At 41.7% G+C, this 23,214-nt stretch overlaps 1 protein-coding gene across 1 annotated transcript in view; it reads left to right on the top strand.

The window, feature by feature from the left end:
* Positions 1–11,637: 11,637 nt before the first annotated feature.
* The window catches only part of LOC132895420 (inactive tyrosine-protein kinase PRAG1), a 36,805-nt gene continuing 25,228 nt past the window's right edge, over positions 11,638–23,214 (top strand). Inside the window, exon 1 of the mRNA XM_060936012.1 lies at positions 11,638–11,811. The gene's annotated coding sequence lies outside the window, so the exon portion shown is untranslated. The remainder of the gene's footprint in view (positions 11,812–23,214) is intronic.

Genomic DNA, 23,214 nt, shown 5'->3' with positions numbered 1-23,214 from the left:
CTCAAACACTGACAAACCACACAGTTCTTTCATGGAGAGTTTTAAATGCTTTGAATGCTTGAATGGTTTACGATATTTTATTTCTACCTTATTTATTAAAGCAATATGGAGTTTATTTTAAACATTGACATTTTAGTGTCTGTTCGCTTCAGAATAATTTTTTAACACTAACGTGGTAAAAAATGAAGGATCAGTGTGGTTTTTCCCCCACTTCAACTACTGTCTCTAACATTTCCTTTTACTGATCTTGTCTTTTGAAACTGGATCCTTAAAAAAAAAAGACCTTGAAGTTCCTGAGTGCTGCATTCCCCAGAGCATTCCAGCCAAAGATGTATTACAGTTACACGTCTGTTTATAATATAATCATTCACAAAAGAGTCATAGTTAGAATAGGGAATGAGAAATTATGTTTTTACTGTACTACTGAAATCAAAATTGGGGATTCAGAGCTTTTGGTCCTTGTCACTAGTATTATGGACACCAAGTAGGGAAAAAAAAGACAAAAATAAGCTTGGAGGTATTCTCATTTTAATGTTATAGTTTCCTACAGGAAAATTATACACTTTTTTTGCTGGCTCATCCTTCACTAGTGTTGTTGTGCTCAATTAAATGCTCTTTGGAATATATCCCCCCCCCCCCCCCCCCCCCCCCCCCCCCCCCCCCCCCCCCCCCCCCCCCCCCGCCGGGCCTGTCTTGCTCTATAGTAGCAGCCCATGAGCAGTAAATATACAGTGTCTTGCCTTTTTTTTTTACAAGGGGTGCCAATAACTGTGGAGGGCACTGCATATACAGTGTCTTGCAAAAGTATTCATCCCCCTTCGTGTTTGTCCTGTTTTGTCGCATCACAAGCTAGAATTAAAATGGATTTTTTTTGGGGGGGTGTGGGTAGCACCATTTGATTTACACAACATGCCTACCACTTTAAAGGTGCAAATTGTTGTTTTATTGTGACACAAACAATAATTCAAATAAAAAAAAACAGAAATCTAGAATGTGCATAGGTATTTAGCCACTGGGATTTTTGCCCCTTCCTCAAGGCAAAACTGCTCCAACTCCTTCAAGTTAGAGGGGTTATATTGGCGTACAGCAATCTTCAAGTTATGCCACAGATTCTCAATTGGATTGAGGTCTGGGCTTTGATTAGGCCATTCCAAGACATTTAAATGTTTCCCTTTAAACCACTCCAGTGTAGCTTTAGCAATATGTTTAGGGTCGTTGTCCTGCTGGAATGTGAACCTTCATCCCAATCTCAAGCCTCTGGCTGACTCAAACAGGTTTTCCTCCAGAATTGCCCTGCATTTAGTGCCATCCATCTTTCCTTCAGTTCTGACCAGCTTTCCTGTCCCTGCAGATGAAAAATATTCCCACAGTATGATGCTGCCACCACCATGCTTCACTGTAGGAATGGTGTTCTCAGGTTTGTGCCACACATGGCATTTCCCATGATGGCCAAAAAGAACAATTTTAGTTTCTTCTGACCAGAGAATCTTCTTCCATGTGTTTGGGGAGTCTGCCACATGCTGTTGGGCAAACTCCAAATGTGTTTTCTTAAGTAATGACTTTTTTCTGGCCACTCTTCCATAAAGCCCCACTCTGTGGCTTAAAGTGGTCCTATGGACAGATACTCCCATCTCCGCTGTGGATCTTTGCAGCTCCTTCAGTGTTATCTTTGATGTCTTTGTTGCATCTCTGATTAATGTCTCAAATCTCATCATATTGCTCCTGTGGAGGACGGCCCCATATGGACAATTGAAAGTCGTACTTGGAAGATGCTCTGGACACTTACAGTAATGCTTTTATGGCTGTGGACTACAGTTGACTTGCTATCTTTAGGACTGCAGTTGTCATGAACAGTTTTGCACTCAAGTTTCCATTAATGAACAGTTTATAACATCAACAATACAGACTTCATACACTGTAAAAAAAAAAAAAATCCATTGTTTTTACGGAAAAACACTGGCAGCTGTGGTTGCCAGAATAATCCTGTTAAAAATACAGTGAAATATAAACAATATTACAGAATAACTTGTACATTTTACTGGGATTCCATGTACAATTAATGATAACTAAATGTAAATTTTACAGGTATTCAATGTACAATAATCAATACATAACTGTTAATTTTACGGATATTCATTGTACAATAAACAATGATTCAAAATGGTTACAAGCAATGATCTACTAGACAGATGTTTTTGGGGGGGGCTTTTTTCACCTTTATTGGGTAGGATAGTGTAGAGACAGGAAATGAGCTGGAGAGAGAGACGGGGAGGGATCGGAAATGACCTTGGGTCAGAATCAAACCCAGGTCCCTGGATTCATGGCATGGCGCCTTAGTCGACTGAGCCACGACGGTGGCCATTTTTTTATTTATTTTTTTAACAGGGCAATGATGTAATTTTAACTATCACATTCTGTTTTAGTATTACAGTTTGTCTGTGTTTAAACTACAACAATTTGTAAATTCTACAAAAAAATATGATCAATTCAGCATATTCTTACTGTTAAATTAACAGTGGTATTTGGTTAGTTTTACAGTATATTGATGTAAATTACACACTGCTTCATTGTTTTTGTATTTACAGTTTTTTTATGTCATGATTATACATAAATTCACTGTTAATTCTATGGACATTTTTTACAGTGTATTAAAACTGTTAAAAATGTTATAAGCACATTATCTATCACCCAAATGAGGATGGGTTCCCTTCTGAGTCTGGTTCCTTTCGAGGTTTCTTCCTCATGTCGTCTGAGGGAGTTTTTCCTTGCCACTGTCGCCACAGGCTTGCTCATTGGGGATCAACTTGGGATAAAATTAGCTCATGTTTAAAGTCATTCAGGGGTGTTGTGGCTCAGTCGACTAAGGCACCATACCATAAATCCGGGGACCTGGGTTTGATTCTGACCTGAGGTCATTTCCCAATCTCTCCCTGTCTCTCTCTACACTGTCCTATCCAATAAAGGTGAAAAAAGCCCAAAAAGAATCTTTAAAAAAAAGTCATTCAAATTCTGTAAAGCTACTTTGCGACAATGTTTATTGTTAAAAGCGCTATAAAAATAAACTTGACTTGACTTGATTAATGCCCTCCTTGCCTGGTCTGTGAGTTTTGGTGGGCAGCCTTCTCTTGTCAGGTTTGTAGTGGTGCCATATTCTTTCCATTTTGCTATAATGGATTTAATGGTGCTCCCTGGGATATTCAAAGTTTGGGATATTTTTATAACCCAACCCTGATCTATACGTCTCCACAACTTTGTCTCTGACCTGTTTGGAGGCTCCTTGGTTTTCATGTTGATTGCTTAGTAGTGTTGCAGAGTCAGGGTCCTTCCAGAACAGGTTGATTTGTATGGACACCATGTGACAGATCATGTGACACTTTGATTGCACACAGGTGGATCTCATCTCATCTCATTATCTCTAGCCGCTTTATCCTTCTACAGGGTCGCAGGCAAGCTGGAGCCCATCCCAGCTGACCACGGGCGAAAGGCGGGGTACACCCTGGACAAGTCGCCAGGTCATCACAGGGCTGACACATAGACACAGACAACCATTCACACTCACATTCACACCTACGGTCAATTTAGAGTCACCAGTTAACCTAACCTGCATGTCTTTGGACTGTGGGGGAACCAGAGCACCCGGAGGAAACCCACGCGGACACGGGGAGAACATGCAAACTCCACACAGAAAGGCCCTCGCCGACCCCGGGGCTCGAACCCAGGACCTTCTTGCTGTGAGGCGACAGCGCTAACCACTACACCACCGTGCCGCCCCAGGTGGAGCTCAATCAACTTAATCAACTTATTATGTGACTTATGAAGTGAATTGGTTGGACCAGCTCTTATTTAGGGGTTTCATATGAAAGGAGGTGAATACCTGTGCACACTCCAGATTTCTGTTTTTTCATCTTAATTATTGTTTGTGTCACAATAAAACAATAATTTGCACCTTTAAAGTGGTAGGCATGTTGTGTAAATCAAATGGTGCTAACCCTCCAAAAATCCATTTTAATTCCTTCTTGTAATGCGACAAAACAGGACAAACACCAAGGAGGATGAATACTTTTGCAAGACACTGTAGATGTTTGCTGTGCATTTTCCTGCATGCTATTCCCTTTTCCAGCCATCACTTGTTGGTTGGAGTTTATTTATATAGAAGAAGGTGGAATTTGTGCAAACGGGCATTTTTGTGACAAGTACTTTTCAGAGCAATTTTGTACCAACTTGAGGCTGTTCAGTGCCAGAATGTCGCTACTTCAGACGGATGGAGAACACAATCCCATCAGGAAGTAAGTAGAGTAAGTAATATCATTTTATCTACCACTCTGATATGTCAGATGCTTCCCAGTGATGACCCTGCAACTCCATCACTATAAGCACAGCTGACGGTTAACCTTGTCTCAAATATCCAACATAACTCTAAAATCACACGCATGTCATCATCTAGGATATCATTCTGGTTAAAGTGTGCATGAAGGCAGTGATGAGAAATACTCCACAGTTGAAAAAATCCCTCATGAAATGTGTCACTGTTCTCCATATTTCCCAAGTGTATAAAGCTACTGTGAAGTTTGTTTTGATTCAGCATGGGTATGGCATATCTCGAACACTATTGGCTGATGTGTAAATGAGTCAAGCATTTCAACACTCTGTCATTCTGACTTCCTGTTTCAAAAGGGGGAAAAAAGTCAACATATAAAATCAAATCATGAGCTCTCATAGGGACTTTAATGTTGTCATTAAATGCTATGAGCACTAAGCCAACCCTCAGGGTCATTTTAAGCATTTAGAGCATTACATATGGACTGGAGCAGCAAATCTTAATTCTGATTTACGACTGTGACAAAACTCATGTCTCACATTCCTGATTCTAACACTTACCCCCTGTTGTCCACTTCCTCTCATCTGTTTCCCCTTGGTTAAATCTCCGCAGTCATCCTTAGAACAGTTTGAGTCAAGTCGTATTAGATGGGTATTATATGAGCATGAGATGAGGGATCATGTTGGCATCACTGCAGTACAGTGCCCCATAAGTTCAAAACACTTTAGCACCTAACACATCTATCTATCTATCTATCTATCTATCTATCTATCTATCTATCTATCTATCTATCTATCTATCTATCTATCTATCTCAGCTTTAACATTTCTGAACCCCTGACTCGTTCTTACTTTTATCTTTTTTTTCCTAAGTGCGTGACTCTGCACATTCATCTCTCACTCTGAGAGCAAAAAAAAGGAAAGGTAGACTTACTGAATTATTAACTCGAAAGGTCAAAGGTCAAAGTGCCATGTCAAAAGAGCATCAAACAAAGAAAGCGCTGATGAGAAAAGGCAGGATTTAAGCTCAGGAAAGAAAAGCGAGTGAACAAAGAAAGCAAATTAATTTGTGTGAGGAATGATATCATTTTGTCCCAGCAGGATAAATGTTTAGATGTTTTTACATTCTGCAGTTATGTGTTTTAAATATGGAAATAAGAAATGGAAGGAATAGAACAAGTCAGTTTTAATTTCTGTTTTGTTTCCTTGATTTTGTTTTCTTGTTTATTTTTTTTTCTTCCTTTTCTGAAATTTCAAAACTTTCCTCTTTTGTACACAAAGTCCTAATGACTTCAACATGATCTCTGCAACAGCAACTTACATTTGGAATTTAAATAAATCAGTGGGAAAATGAAACATGAGACTCTGATAGTGAAATACCACTGATTAATGTGAGCTAGTATATTAGCAGTTAACTAACTGCATGAGCTAGCTAATGTTATTAATATTAGCTTGTTAGCGATGGCAAGAGGACATGGAGGATTTCCAAATTTGCATATTCGTGTATTTTAATAGATGCAAGTATTTTCAAAAAGGCTAATTGTTTAGAGCGCTTTCTCAGACATTTTCATCACTTTAAGGCCATTAAACATTCCTTAAACAATCATTAAAGAAACACTGACCTGAGTAAGAAGTTTCATGTGAACAATTGTTACTAAACATTTCAAGTGATTAATTTTCCCAAAACTGATTAGAAAAGCTTCCGATCCAAGCATTAGTCATGCACATATACAAAAGCGTGGTATGTCAGTCAGCATGTTATGTGTTTTGTTTTATAAATTTAGGGACATGCCCAGTCAAAAGCACCGAGTGAAATGAGGAGAAGGAGCAGTGCTTGATTTCTCACAGACTTTCCCACGTCTCTGTGTCTCCTGAAACATTTATCAGTAGCATCGGACAAGCTGAAGCATGTTCTTTATTTTTCTTTTTCACACCCACTTTTTCAGGACCTCCTGGTACTTTCCATACAAATGTTTTCCAGTTTTCCGAAAGTAGGTTTCTACAAGGGCGGCACGGTGGTGTATTGGTTAGCGCTGTCGCCTCACAGCAAGAAGGTCCTGGGTTCGAGCCCCGGGGCCGGCGAGGGCCTTTCTGTGTGGAGTTTGCATGTTCTCCCCGTGTCCGCGTGGGTTTCCTCCGGGTGCTCCGGTTTCCCCCACAGTCCAAAGACATGCAGGTTAGGTTAACTGGTGACTCTAAATTGACCGTAGGTGTGAATGTGAGTGTGAATGGTTGTCTGTGTCTATGTGTCAGCCCTGTGATGACCTGGCGACTTGTCCAGGGTGTACCCCGCCTTTCGCCCGTAGTCAGCTGGGATAGGCTCCAGCTTGCCTGCGACCCTGTAGAAGGATAAAGCGGCTAGAGATAATGAGAGAGAGAGAGAGGTTTCTACAAAACCGAGTGGTCATATTTTTCTATTACACATGGTTCCATTGAAGATTCAAAATAAGAAGGCACTGACAAGCGTACGTTGCCAAACACATGTCAAACCATCACACACATAAAAAGAAGCCTTTATTTGTCACTTGTACACTCAGGCACAGTGAAATTCCTCCTCTGTATTGGAAGCAGTGAACACACACATGTGCACATACCCAGAGCAGTGGGCACCTATGCTACAACTGCCCAGGGAGCAGTTGGGGGTTAGGTGCCTTGCTCAAGGGCACTTTATCCATGATACAGAGGAAGGGGAAAGTGCTGTTCATTCACTCAACAGCCCCTGCCAGTCCCAGGAATCAAACTAGTGACCCTTTGGGCCCAAGGCTGTTTCTCTAACCTTCAGGCCATGGCTGCCACACACACGTACGTGGACACACCCTGCTCAGGGTTATGGTGGATTCGGAGCTTATACCAACAACACTGGGGGTAAGGCAAGAGACATCAGTCTCACCAGAGCACCATGAACCCACATTCTCTCACACACACACACACACACACACACACACATATTAACACAGTCATTCAAACCTGTGAAGCAGCAATGAGGATCCTTCTGTAAATCACTCCGTGATGTTGGTGTCCTCAATAAAGATCATTATTATTATTAGCTACTGCACCACTAGTTGGCACGGTGGTGTAGTGGTTAGCACTGTCACCTCACAACAAGAAGGTTCTGGGTTTGAGCCCAGTGGCTGACGGGGGCCTTTCTGTGTGGAGTTTGCATGTTCTCCCCGTATCTACATGGGTATTCTCTGGGTGCTCCGGTTTCCCCCACAGTCCAAAGACATGCAGGTTAGGCTAATTTGTGGCTCTCAATTGACCGTAGGTGTGAATGTGAGTGTGAATGGTTGTTTGTCTCTATGTGTCAGCCCTGCAATGATTTGGCGACTTGTCCAGGGTGTACCGCCTCTTGCCCCTAGTCAGCTGGGATAGGCTCCAGCTTGCCCGCAACCCTGCACAGGATAAGTGGCTAAAGATAATGGATGGATGGATGGATGGATGGACTGCACCACTAAGGTGGGGACCTTCCATTGATATAATGATAAATGCAGCAAATTATTACTACGCTATAATATAAATCTAACCTTAACCATAACTTCAGTAACTAACCTTAACTTTAACCCCAGTACCCAACCCTAACTTTAACCTCAGTAAGCATAAGAAAGTGTTTTGACTCTTTGGGGGTTTTTTTTATAAAAAGTTTCTTTGTGGTGACCAGACAACTGAAGATTGAATAGTTGAAGACTGGAAAAAGACCAGGTGACTTTTTTCTCATCTTCCTCTGTCTAGTCTGGGTGAGTTTGTGCCTATGATAGCCTCAGATTCTTGTTTGTGGATGACATGAGTGAAACACAGTGTGGTCTTCTGCTATTGTAGCCCATCCACCTCAACATTCAATGAACTGCATGCTGAGATGCTTTTCTGCTCACTATGGTTGTAAAGAGTAATTATTTTAGTTACTACACTGTAACCCTACTATTACAAACTCCTTGGGGGATGTCCAAATAGTTTGTTATACTGAAAAGTTCATAATACTGGAATAGACCCACTTGTCACACCAAGCACTCACTCTTACATAAACCAAGACCAACTTTACTTAATTTATATGTACACTTAATTCACTTACATATTTATGAAGTAAAGGAAATAAGTCACACTCACCGTTGTTTGCTTGCTGTAGAGCTCTTTTTCTTTTGCTTTAAAAGTTAAAATTGAATTTTTCAGGATACTATATTCTTTGGACAAATTCGTTGCTTTCTCATCACACTTTAGACATTCCAGGATATGAAGTTTGTCTTAGGCAGTGTCATGTCCGCATGCATGCAGCAGCATGCCTCGAACTGCTAGTCACGTACACACGTGCAGCACCATTCGAACTAATTACTGTGCACCTGTTCTGGATTAGAGCCAATCACAGCGTGCTTATAAGGACCCACAGGCTTTGCGAAGTATACATGCTGTACCTTGTGTCTCACAGTACCAAGCTTTTTGTAGCACCATGTTGATATTCTGGTTTCTGACACTGTTTTGGAGTTTAGATTTTTCCCGTTGTCCCTGCCTTTGATATCCTGTCTGTGCCTAGCTTGATTATTGATCACTGATTTGGATCTGTTTGCTAGTGTATTTTTAAATAAAACTCTTCCAGCGATTATGTTCATCTACCACTTACGTTTTCTGACAGACGGAGAGTATCTTACATTTATGAGTAGCCATGACAACAATGTTTACAGAGTAAAGACTCGAGTAAAACTTGAGTATCACTTCATTGTTTTTTAAGTCAGCGATAGCCATTCTCAATAATTGTTAGTGATTGACACCTAAGCGATGCTAGTTAAGCCTTTGTTTTATGGCGTTAACACGTATTGTTAACTTGACTGCGGACTTGATTACTTATTGTTTGTCTGTGGGGGAAGAGGAGCACATGACTCAGTGATGTTTTTTTTTTAAGACTCCGACTCATTGTCATTAAAGGCAGGGGACACAAACAGTTCATTATATGCAAAAGTTCATAGTAAAAGAGTTTGTTATAGCAGGGTTGCAGTGTATATAATTCCTGGCAGCTCAAACCAGTCTGGCCATTTTCCTCTGACATCTCTTAACCTCAAGGCGTTCCCACCCACAGAACTGTTGTTCACACAGTTTTTTGTTTTTTGCACCATTCTGTGCAAACCCTAGGGTCTACTGTGCATGAAGTTTCCAGGAGATCAGCAATTTATGAAATACTCAAACCAGCCTGTCTGGCAAAGTAAATGGCGAGTATACAAATTAGCCATAACATTAAAACCACCTGTCTAATATTGTGTAGGTCCCCCTTGTGCTGCCAAAAAAAACTTTAACCCATTGAGGTATGGACTCTACAAGACCTTTAGAGGTGTGCTGTGGTATCTGACACCAAGATGTTCACAGCAGATCCATAAGGCATTCCTGAACAATTTTTGCAGTGTGGTAGGGTGGATTATCCTGCTGAAAGAGGCCAGAGCCATTAGCAAATACCGCTGCCATGAAGAGGTGTACCTGGTCTGCAACAATGTTTAGGTAGGTGGTACGTATCAAAGTAACATACACATGAATACGATGACCCAATGTTTCCTACCAGAACATTGCCCAAAGCATCACACTGACTCTGCCAGCTTGCCTCCTTCCCATAGTGTATCCTGGTGCCATCTCTTCCCCAGGTAAGCGACACATACACACCTGACCATCCACATGATTCATCAGACCAGGCCACCTTCTTCCATTACTCCATGGTCCAGTTCTGATATTTGTAGGTGCTTTTGGCAGTGGACAGGAATCAGCATGGGCACTTTGAGCAGTCCGTGGCTACGCAGCCCCATCTGCAGCATATACTGTGATGCACTGTGTGTTCTGACGCCTTTCTATCATAACCAGCGTTAACTTTTTTGACAATTTGTGCTACAGTAGCTCTTCTGGAGGATTGAACCAGAAGGGCTAGCCATTGCTCTCGTGTGTATCAATGAGCCTTGGGCACCTACTGTATAGTCTGTCCCTCGTTCACTGCACTGTACAACATTTCAGCCTTGTTTAGTTATGTCCACTTACTTTTTCTCTTTAACTCAATGAGCTCTGAAAAGTGTTTTAATTTGAACTAATCTGTGCAAGTTTTCAAAGGTTAGACTTGAATTACTTAGTTGTCTTGACTAATTGAGACTTTTTCTGAGTTGAAACAAAGATAATCGTCAAATTGAGTTAACTTGCATTTTCAAGGCAGCAGGTGAACTTGCATTTCCAAGTTAAACCAATTTGAAATGTTTTACAGTGTGGTTGCCCTTCCATAGACCGCTATTGGTAGGTACTAACCAGTGCATACCAGGAACACCCCACAAAACCTGCTGTTTTGGAGATTCTCTGATTCAGTCTAGCCATCACAATTTGGCCCTTGTCAAAGTTGCTCAGATCCGTACACTTGCCCATTTTTCTTGCTTCCAACACATCAACTTCAAGAACTGACTGTTCACTTGCTGCCTAATATAACCTTGCCACTTGAACGAGATGATCAATTATTCATAATGTGGGCGGTGTAGTGGTTAGCACTGTCGCCTCACAGCAAGAAGGTCCTGGGTTCGAGCCCAGCAGCCGACGAGGGCCTTTCTGTGCGGAGTTTGCATGCTCTCTTGTGGGTTTCCTCTGGGTGCTCCGGTTTCCCCTACAGTCCAAAGACATGCAGGTTAGGCTAATTGGTGGCTCTAAATCGACCGTAGGTGTGAATGGGTGTCTCTGTGTCAGCCCTGTGATGACTTGGCGACTTGTCCAGGGTGTACCCCGCCTTTCGCCCGTAGTCAGCTGGGATAGGCTCCAGCTTGCCTGCGACCCTGTAGAAGGATAAAGCGGCTAGAGATAATGAGATGAGATGAGATGGGATGGGATGGGATGGGATGGGATGGGATGGACTGGACAGGACAGCGGCACGGTGGTGTAGTGGTTAGCGCTGTCGCCTCACAGCAAGAAGGTCCGGGTTCGAGCCCCATGGCCGACGAGGGCCTTTCTGTGTGGAGTTTGCATGTTCTCCCTGTGTCTGCGTGGGTTTCCTCCGGGTGCTCCGGTTTCCCCCACAGTCCAAAGACATGCAGGTTAGGTTAACTGGTGACTCTAAATTGAGCGTAGGTGTGAATGTGAGTGTGAATGGTTGTCTGTGTCTATGTGTCAGCCCTGTGATGACCTGGCGACTTGCCCAGGATGTACCCCGCCTTTCGCCCGTAGTCAGCTGGGATGGATGGATGTGTGTGTGTGTATGTGTGTGTGTAAAAGGGAACTGAGAAAATAGCACCACCAATCTGGCAACATGTCCCCCCTGCGGATTTGTTAGCCACACCTCTTCCATCTTGGTCACGCCCCTCTGCTCGCGGTCTCTTCAGTCTGACTGATCCTGCGGACGCTGTAACACATCAAAGAGGGCTCGCGTGCTTTCTCCTGCCGCGGCAGGATTTAAACCGTTCAGGATTTAAATTGTAGCGACAAAAATAACCGTTAAGGATTTAAACTGTAACGGAAATCCGGTGGAGGCTGTGGAGAGAGCCAGCGTGCTGTCTGACTGAGGTAAAGCCAGGCTGTTTAATGTCTACCATCAAAATTACACCCCTCAAACCTGTCACGCGCGTTTGCTTTTCAAACTAGCTATAGTTTTTGGGTTGTTGTTTATTTTTTTTAACCAGGAATTTCACATTAAGCCACGTTTCATTAACATTCCTTTGAGTTATGAAGTGCCAAATGTGTGTTTTTTTTTCCTGTTCGAGTTTATAAATGAATTAAAGTTTAGAAATTAAACGGGCCGCTGCTAGAAAATCATGAAAACAATATCTAGTGGGTTAAACTTGGTGTAGAGGTGATGATCAATCTCATCCCCTGCTCAGTAAACTTATACTCGAGGTGGAGTAGGAAGCTGAAAATCCTTGGTGAACATGTGCACTAATAGAGGAAACTGAATCTCAAATGACATTTAGTGCACTACAGACGGTGTCGGATCCATTATATCTTACAATCAGGGTACGGCAAGCTAAAAATCACATTTAACACTTATTATCTTCAATATCAAAAGGCTTGACTAAATAAACTTGGTTGTTTATTGTAGCCCTGTGATAGCTCTATTTACCATGCAGAAAAAAAAATGGTGATAACGTTATTTTTGGTGAATGTATGGCAATATATGTCATATTTAGCAAAATTACTCGTGTCATTTAGAAAAAGTGCTTTTTTGACCACAGGTAGCTCCAAAAGGGATGCACTTAAATCATTCTTTATACCATAAAACAAATATTTGGTTCCATATCATTGGAAACATACAAGCCCGATTCCAAAAAAGTTGGGACAAAGTACAAATTGTAAATAAAAACGGAATGCAATGATGTGGAAGTTTCAAAATTTCATATTTTATGCAGAATAGAACATAGATGACATATCAAATGTTTAAACTGAGAAAATGTATCATTTAAAGAGAAAAATTAGGTGATTTTTAAATTTCATGACAACAACACATCTCAAAAAAGTTGGGACAAGGCCATGTTTACCACTGTGAGACATCCCCTTTTCTCTTTACAACAGTCTGTAAACGTCTGGGGACTGAGGAGACAAGTTGCTCAAGTTTAGGGATAGACAAGAATGGGTTAACATTCCTAATGTAGGATTCTAGTTGCTCAACTGTCTTAGGTCTTTTTTGTCGTATCTTCTGTTTTATGATGCGCCAAATGTTTTCTATGGGTGAAAGATCTGGACTGCAGGCTGGCCAGTTCAGTACCCGGACCCTTCTTCTACGCAGCCATGATGCTGTAATTGATGCAGTATGTGGTTTGGCATTGTCATGTTGGAAAATGCAAGGTCTTCCCTGAAAGAGACGTCGTCTGGATGGGAGCATATGTTGCTCTAGAACCTGGATATACCTTTCAGCATTGATGGTGTCTTTCCAGATGTGTAAGCTGCCCATGCCACACGCACTAATGCAACCCCATACCATCAGAGATGCAGGCTTCTGAATTGAGCGCTGATAACAACTCGGGTCGTCCTTCTCCTCTTTAGTCCGAATGACACGGCCTCCCTGATTTCCATAAAGAACTTCAAATTTTGATTCGTCTGACCACAGAACAGTTTTCCACTTTGCCACAGTCCATTTTAAATGAGCCTTGGCCCAGAGAAGACGTCTGAGCTTCTGGATCATGTTTAGATACAGCTTCTTCTTTGAACTATAGAGTTTTAGCTGGCAACGGCGGATGGCACGGTGAATTGTGTTCACAGATAATGTTCTCTGGAAATATTCCTGAGCCCATTTTGTGATTTCCAATACAGAAGCATGCCTGTATGTGATGCAGTGCCGTCTAAGGGCCCGAAGATCACGGGCACCCAGTATGGTTTTCCGACCTTGACCCTTACGCACAGAGATTCTTCCAGATTCTCTGAATCTTTTGATGATATTATGCACTGTAGATGATGATATGTTCAAACTCTTTGCAATTTTACACTGTCGAACTCCCTTTCTGATATTGCTCCACTATTTGTCGGTGCAGAATTAGGGGGATTGGCGATCCTCTTCCCAGCTTTACTTCTGAGAGCCGCTGCCACTCCAAGATGCTCTTTTTATACCCAGTCATGTTAATGACCTATTGCCAATTGACCTAATGAGTTGCAATTTGGTCCTCCAGCTGTTCCTTTTTTGTACCTTTAACTTTTCCAGCCTCTTATTGCCCCTGTCCCAACTTTTTTGAGATGTGTTGCTGTCATGAAATTTCAAATGAGCCAATATTTGGCATGAAATTTCAAAATGTTTCACTTTCGACATTTGATATGTTGTCTATGTTCTATTGTGAATACAATATCAGTTTTTGAGTTTTGTAAATTATTGCATTCCGTTTTTATTTACAATTTGTACCTTGTCCCAACTTTTTTGGAATCGGGGTTGTAGTTAAATTTTAATGTTGAATGCCAGTAAGTTTTCAGACTATTTTGATCAAATTAGTATGTAATTGTGTAAAAAAAAAAAAAAGTCCTCTCCGAGACAGCTAATTTTTCAATATAAAATAACATATCTAAAATGACTATTTTCATCCTAAAATGTGGTCAAGATATTAGGACATAAATATTAGACAACTAACACAAAGCTTCCAGCCTTATATTTAAAAGCACTATGGAAGTAGTGGATTCTGAATTGTCAAAAAAATATGTCCTCTCCGAGAATCACTTCATTTGTTTCTCCCAGGCCTGCTTAAAGCTACACTTAATCTTCTTTATCTTATAGCAGATTACACAAAATTACCATACACACATGTCAAAAAATTACCTGAAATCTGTTCTTTAACTTGTCCTTCACTTAAAAACTGGTACAAGAACCAGTTTGAATCAATTTGGATTTTGGACCCCTGTGACACAAACTTTGTACCCTGATTGTAAAACGACCCTTACATATAGTAAACTTTTCAGGAAGCTGAATATTGAACATGCATGTTATCCCCTTTATAGTGTTCTTATAAAGGGAGTAGGCTACCTAATCCCAAATGTCATATTTAATATCAATTAAGTTCAGGAAGTCTTTCCTGCCTTCTGCTATCAGACTGTTTAATGTGCAATTCTGTCCTTTTATCCACATGAAAGAAAGAAAGCACAACTTTATGCATCACACACTTGTGAAATTCCTCTCTGCATTTAACCCGGCACGGTGGTGTAGTGGTTAGTACGGTCGCCTCACAGCAAGAAGGTTCCGGGTTCGAGCCCAGCAGATGGCGAGAGCCTTTCTGATGCTGGTTTCTGAGTTTGCATCTTCTCACACAGTCCAAAGACATGCAGTTAGGTTAACGTGGGGTGGCCTTGGGCTGAAGTGCCCTTGAGCAAGGTACCTAACCCCTGACTGCCCCCCGGGCGCTCTAGTGTGGCTGTGTGCAAGTGTTCACTGCTTCAGATGGGTTAAATGCAGAGGATGAATTTCACTGTGCTTGAAGTGTGCATGTGACAAATAAAGGTTTCTTCGTCTTCTAACCCATCTGAAGCAGTGAACACACATGTGAGCAATGAGTGCGCGCACACATACCCGGAGCAGTGGACAGCCATGCTAACAGCACCCGGGGAGCCCAAGGCTGTCCCATATTAACCTAACCGCATGTCTTAGGACTGTGGGGAAAACCAGAGCACCCGGAGGAAACCCACGGGGAGAACATGCAAACTCCACACAGAAAAGCCTTCGTCGGCCGCTGGGCTCGAACCCAGAACCTTCTTGCTGTGAGGCGACCGTGCTAACCACTTACACCACATGCTCTCAGTTTTTAAACCATTTATTTATTTATGCCATTTTTTTAGACTTAGATATACTGCTAGCACTTTTATGCTCATTGTCGATACACTTTTTTTTATCAAGATGTCTGTGTTTATGTAATATGGCCTCTGTGTGCGCAGACTGATTGTTAAAGTGTTTTGTGTCTTTGCTGTTGTAACAATCTAACTTCCTGCAAAGGATCATTAAAGTATATATTCAGGCATGTGAAATTTCCGCGAAAACGCGAAAATCTGCGCTTTTGAAAGTTAATTTTCGCGTAAAAATGTCATATCCGCGTATTTCAATCTCGTTTTTTAAAAAAAAAATTATCGCGAAATTTCGTTTGGTATTCTCCGGATTTTAACTGGGCCCGGAAGCGACGAGATTTCCTGCCATTCTAAGCTCCGTACAGCGACGCTGTAGTGACTAAGACAAGCATTATCGAAGCACGCGGTGCGAGGAGTTTGCCATCATCAACATGAAAACATGGCGAAAGTCGAGTGGAAGTCCGATGTCACGAAAATTGATAAGGGGGTGAAAAATCCATGGCGATGGGCCTGGTTACTTACTTAAGTGTTCAATGTTTTTAGTGATTATATTTTTCATGTCTCACTAGCTGTATGTTAACTATGCTGATATGATTGAAACATTTAATCCTGATGGACATAAATGTTAAGTTGTGTATGTAACTGGCAATTCCTTTTGTCACATTATATTGAGAAATTCTGCAACATGCAGTGTGTTCTTAATTTGAGTTATTGAAATGATTGACAGTGCTTTATCAATTTTTCATTGATGGTTGTTTATGGTTGTTTAAGAAATCTGAATTGAATTCAAGCTAAATGATTCAATCATTTTACAGTCAATAAATGTTTTAATGGTTATTGAGACTTGTTGTATTTTCTCTGAAATTGGCATATTTTATATTTTATTCTGTCATTTAGATTGCTCTTTAAATTGTCTTGATAAGGCCTCAAGTATGCTTTAAATGGCACCATTTAAGCTTCATTTTGCAAAAATTTTCCCAGGGGAGGCCCCCCAGACCCCCCATGGGAGGGCACACCCTCCCATACCCTCCCCACGACAACTTGCGTTGTCGGGATGACCCCTTCGGAGTCATCATCTGACACTAAAAAATTTTCCTCTTTTTTTTTTTTTTTTTGGAACCTTGCACACATGCCTGTATATTTTTATCTTATAAAGTCCACTAGATACAGTAGGTTAAATACATCATTTGGTAATATCACAAACGTCTATGAGATGAAGAAGGAACCTACATTTTGGCATAACTCTATACAGTTTTTCCTTCATACCATATGTACAGTGCACTGTATAGGGCGTAGGAGCTATTGTTTTACCAGCAACGGTGTTTGTACTCAGCCTGTGTAGTGTCCCTGAATGCTAAATGGTTGGCACTGTAAGGGAAGGAAGTTGGAGGTTTATCTGATGTAGTTATCAGGTGGTATGAGTTAGCACTGACATTGGAGTTCCTCTGAAAGTTTCACAGAGTTCAGGAACTGCCCTAAAGCACAATTTCAGTTCCTGTACAAGTTGCTGTTCCTGCAGGAACTATGCCGCTTATTGTCTAGAAAGGAAATGATGCAGAAGGTGGCACACACGCACACTTGTCTGGGACGGGAGCTGCTGCTCAGGAACCCAGGGAGCCCTTTTGAGAACTGCTCTAGTTAGCATAATGACACATTTGACATATGTTGCTAGTAGTTTTTTTTTCCTTTGGTCTACATTTTTATTTTTATTCCTTTTTTTAAAAATAACGATCATAATTTATTTTGTTAAAAGTAGACGGCCTTTCGATTTCATGAAATCTGTGAAATTTAGTTCCCTCTGAAATTTGGTCATTTGTGATGCATGTTTATTTCTGTAATATCTTAAACCCAGGCCATTCTGTGGCTGGGAAGTTATTTAATTTGAAGAGATTCCTTAGCAAATAATGTGCATGAAATCACTCGCTTCGTCCAGTCAAGCAGACAGAGGAAGTCCATGTGTACGCTTACCTTAGTTGTCATTTTCTTCTTCATCTTTAAGGCCAATTTATGCTGACAACCCAGTCCTCGCAGATAGCATCGCAGACAGTGTCTGCGTAGCCCCCCCACCTTCGCAGACGCTCTGCGCGCACCTCCCAAAGATTGTGACCACCGCAGAAGCCTCGCAGACAGCGTCGCAGACAAGAGGGCTCTGATTGGTCCACTCTACATCCGCTGTACACGCACTTCCGCTTCCCTACTTTCCCGGTTTGGCTTGTTTTCATGACCGCCATTTTTAAAAACACGAGCGAAGATGGAGCAGCATGAAGAGCGGTTGATCGAGGAAGTGAGGAAGTACGTACATCTATACGACTCCAGTTCTAGTCATTATAAGTAACCGGAGGATAAACACTCCACTAACCACACCCACCAACTACTCCTAGCGATTTCGTGACTTTGTGCCCCCTTGCGTTGTAGCGGTGAATAACATCGCGCACGCCTATTACTCCCCGCTCAACGATAAATTACAACTGTCTGCGAAAAGCTATCTGCGAAAGCCTTGTCGCAAGAGCATGCAGAGGCCTTTAGGGTTTTATGGCCCTTGGCATCCAGTGTTGCGTTACTGCCATCTACAGGTTTACCTTGACCGTGCACTGACAGTTGCATCATTTTGTCGCTAAACGAACAGCTGATCACACCGAAGTGCTCGCTGACCGCCGAGATTTGTTAGTTTGGTCCTGCGTTTCCTTTCCTTCGCAACATAACGTCTTGTCTTCTTGCTTTCCGTTACTGTAGTCGGTCTTTCACGTTTCATTCGCACACTCGCGTCCTCCATTTTTCTCTCCTGTTTTGAATTTGTATCCCACAATGCCTTGCGTGAACCGGGAAAGCCCACCACATGATGCATGATGTAGTATCTTGTATTGCACCAGGGTGAAGCGAGAAAAAAATAGCGACGAATTTAGGGCCACGTGGCCCTAAATTCATGAATTGTTTTATTTAAAAAAAAAACTATTGAAATAAAATTGGAAGTCTGCGATTTGAATTCAATAGCTTTCGTTCCACTAAACAAAAATAATTGGCTGTGGGGGAAAATTCTTTTTAGGAGCTAAACTTGAAAAATCTGAAAGGCAGTCGACCTTGAATGTTAGTTTTCTTGTTCCTGGCAGCAAAATGACTCTATGCCCTATTACTTGATAGATTTTAATATATTGGCTTAACTGAAACGGCTAGCTAGCTAATGATACCCAAAATTTGTTTTTGTTTGTTTTTAATTTTTTCTTTTCCAATATTTGGCTAGTGTTACACAGTGAACACGTGGCGCTAGCTAAACATTAAACTGGTACATAGTTAGCTTTTAAGTCAGTTAATTATTAAATAAAATAAAGTAATAAATAAGGTGGTGTGACTCTGAGAAGCTTTGCTACAGGATGCTGACATTGCCTAGGCAACTGGGATGCACACCAGAATTTTGATTTTGTACCAAGAGACTGGGATGCATATTGAATAAATGCAGTAAATGAGAATTTATTTTCCTTTTCTTGAACATGGGAACAGTTTCTATAATGCACAAGTTATGAGGCCTGTATATTCAGACCCGTATATTCATAGTTGTATGAATCAGTTAATGAGTCGGTGACTTGAACCCAAAGACTTGGTATCAAAATCATCTACGTAGGCCGATGGTTCACGTCTCCGAGGTTGCCAGACTTTCACGGAGCAGACGCATCTGAGACAAGGTTTTTCAATAATGTCTCGATTGTTGCTTCTAAACACAAGCATTTTCCTTTAAGTAATCCTTTGATCCCACACATCCCGTTATTTTACATTTTATTGAAATTGTTTTTTAAATCATGCCCACGTAGTTGCTTGTGTACAAAATTTAATGAAGCCACAAGGTACTAAATTGGGTCATAAAATCATAATGAGCACTCGTAGGTTATTTAATTATGCTTTTAATTTGCTATATGCTTTGTTGAAATAATAAAATAACCCCAGTTTTTTTTTTTTTTTTTTTATAAGCTGATGCCCACTCCTGCGACGAAAACCACAGTGTCCACAGTGTGACACAGTGCAATCTGTTTGCGTCCAGCTTCCTTCATTATTTTATTGATAAAAATCAGTCATTTAATTAAGCAGTGTCTCCTTTTAAGATGTCTCCTCTGATGTCCTTGGAGTGGGAGTGGGGGGGGACCTTTTAATGGACTTTGAAGTGACAATACTGTTAATTAACAAATTTATTAGTTAATAACCAGTCAATTAATTTGTGTGGTTTTTTTTTTATATATATGGGCGGCACAGTGGTGTAGTGGTTAGCACTGTTACTTCACAGCAAGAAGGTTCTGGGTTCGAAACCAGCGGCCGGCGAGGGCCTTTCTGTGCGGAGTTTGCATGTTCTCCTCGTGTCTGCGTGGGTTTCCTCCGGGTGCTCCGGTTTCCCCCACAGTCCAAAGACATGCAGGTTAGGTTAACTGGTGACTCTAAATTGAGCGTAGGTGTGAATGTGAGTGTGAATGGTTGTCTGTGTCTCTGTGTCAGCCCTGTGATGACCTGGCGACTTGTCCAGGGTGTACCCCGCCTTTCACCCGTAGTCAGCTGGGATAGGCTCCAGCTCGCCTGCGACCCTGTAGAACAGGATAAAGCGGCTAGAGATAATGAGATGATATGTATATGGGCGGCACGGTGGTGTAGTGGTTAGCACTGTCACCTCACAGCAAGAAGGTTCTGGGTTCGAACCCAGCGGCCGACGAGCGGGGTGACGACTTTCTGTGTGGAGTTTGCATGTTCTCCCCGTGTCTGCGTGGGTTTCCTCCCACAGTCCAAAGATATGCAGGTTAGGTTATTTGGTGGCTCTAAATTGACCGTAGGTGTGAATGGTTGTGTGTGTCAGCCCTGTGATGAGCTGGCGACTTGTCCAGGGTGTACCCCTGCCTCTCGCCCATGGTCAGCTGGGATAGGCTGCAGCTCGCCCCCCCGTGACCCCGCACAGGATAAGCGGTTATAAAACAAAACAAACATGTATGCAAGGATGTTCAAGGTCAGAATTGAAACACCTCTATTTTAGACAAACTCCACTCTTTCTACTGTCTTGTGTAACTTCTGAATAGCACTTAAGTGCTGAATTTTTACACCCGAGTGCTGAATAACATGTGCAATTACAGTATTAAACCCTCACTCCACTCATTTAACTGTGAATACAGCAGTATGTGCATTATATACTGCAGTCATAGATCTCTATCACTGAAAAGTTTGGAATCAGTCCTTTTATATAAAATAAAGTCTGTTTTTGGTTTTGGATACAGATCTGTAACGATTTGACTATTCTGTGTTTGAGATGCTGATGTGCAGATGATTCCAGAATAAAACTGCCCATCATTACTGCATTGTAAAGTTACGAGCAGAAGCGTGTTTAGTGAATAAAATAATGAGTGTTGACTTAAATGACAGGTGGTTACACATAGATCCTGGCTGTTGCTGTGTACACACACGTATACACAGCCTTGGCGAGTGGTTCAGTGAAACCTACTCCGGCGCTGTAACTTAAGCTGCGTCTTTGTCTCGTCTTGTTGGTTATTGACATGTCAGACCTGTAGGCCTGGAGTCTTAGCGTCAGGATGTTCACCTGCATTCCTTTCCGTCTCCTGAACAAACACCATCTCAGCCCTCAGGGACAGATTTCCTTATGAATACGGTGTGCTTTAACAGGGTGTATAGTAATGCGTTATCTTGAATGTGGGAAGATATTTTCATTGTACCTGAGGCATATCAGAATATTTTAATTGGAATGTGTTCTCTAAAAGCCCAGCTGTGGGCTTTTAGCCTGGAGTGGATAATGTGACTGAAAATAAACTGTATATAATTGTTAAAAAAAAAAAACCCTCTCCTTAATGCACAATATTTTAAAATGGAGGAAATGGTAAAGCAAAAAATATTAGTTCAGGTCAAATTGCTAGTAACCGGCGAGTGGCCTAGTGGTTCGTGTGTCTGCCTATCGATCGGGAGATCGCGAGTTCGACTCATGGTCGGGTCATACCAAAGACCATCATAAAAATGGTACCTACTGTCGTCTGGCAAGGCACGCCGCAATACAGATGCGAGTGGGGAGTCAAACTCTCGTGGTTACCAGAGGACTAGCGCCCCACTGTAACCCTAGCTATGTAATAGGCGAGATGCCGAGGGCTACGGAAACGGAGCTCAGTGCCACCCCATGCGCCACAGGCGTGGGAAAGACTTTGGCAAATTGCTAGTCATTAGTTGATAGTACAGTAAGTGGATCTAATTTGAATTTGCTGTTGTGTGTGTTTTTTTTTTTCTCTGCAGACTGATGTGTGCTGATATGATGGTGAAATGATATTGATCATGTGATATGAATACAATTATACACTTGGTGACATCAGGTGTCCGCGTCATTAGTAAACGAGACATGCAACTGGTTGGACCGTAAAGTCTGTTTGTATATTAGTTATAGTTTCCTCCTTCATCATGGTGTATGACTGGACAGTTGCCACACTGTCGACTTTTCACAATGCGATTTTGTCTATTACTGTCCAATTTTTTTTTTTTTCCCACCCAATCACGTTCCCTACTCCAGCGATTCTCATCCCCTTTGTGTCTGACTGCGGCTCCCCAAAAATTTCACACACCCCTCCCTCCGGACTCGTCCTGAATCATGCTCCAGCAGCTCTGTTTCTCAGCACAAGGCCGCGACTGTGCTGAAAACTCTTTAATCCACTGCTGTGTAAACATGTTCTATTGCTACCTCTGCTGCTGCTCTGAGCTTGTTTCCAATTTTATTATACATGATAGCTATCAAGCGTTCACAGAAATACACGGCATTGCTGATCAGAACTAAACCGAACAATGCTGTAATTTTTTTGGGGGGGGGCTCAGCAGCATTAAACACTGCTGTGCTTTTTTTTTTTTAATTAAATTTCAACAAAGACAGTGAGCCTCGTTTATCAATGTTCATACAAGCTTTGCAGAAGAAATTTGTTGGTTAAAATCCTGTAAATTCAGAAAAGTGTGTGTGTGTGTGTGTGTGTGTGTGTGTGTGTGTGTGTGTGTGTGTGTGTGTGTGTGTGTGAGAATGTACACACGAGAAGACCAACTCATTTAAACCTCAACTTCAGATCATATAATTTGCATGGATTACTGCACTTTTATAGATGGATTATACTGTTGAGTTTAAATTGCTTATTTAGCACACACCTTATCCAGAGCAATTTATAGAAGTGCTTTGGAGTCTCTTATCAAACACACCTCCTCATGCGAGTTCACTAGGTCAGGGATTGAGGATACCGTCGAGAAAATGGTTTACACAATAATCATTTTATATTATTGGCATTATCTCATCTCATTATCTCTAGCCGGCAAACCTGTTGGTACAGTTAAACGCAGCACATGAATGAGGCAACTTTATTCTCCGCTTTCACCCATCCAAGATGACCCATCCAATATGGCGGCGAGGATGACGTATGATTCTACGCGGAAGGCGGCGTCTTTAATGGTCCGGAATAAATTGAATGCTACACGTTGATGGATTAATTTGTTGTTCTACACCCTTTTTGAGGAATGTATTGTAGGACTTAAACCAACATCTGAAGAGGTGAGATCGCTCCTTTTTTTCCCTATTTTTGCTGGCGGGATTGACTCTGCCCTAAGGGCTATTCTCTCTCTCTCTTTGCACCATTACACAATAAATATTCACAGTGAAAATATTTTGTA

Source organism: Neoarius graeffei, chromosome 12 (assembly GCF_027579695.1).
Source record: "Neoarius graeffei isolate fNeoGra1 chromosome 12, fNeoGra1.pri, whole genome shotgun sequence".
NCBI lineage: Eukaryota > Metazoa > Chordata > Actinopteri > Siluriformes > Ariidae > Neoarius > Neoarius graeffei.
This window is presented reverse-complemented; position numbering and strand designations above follow the sequence as displayed.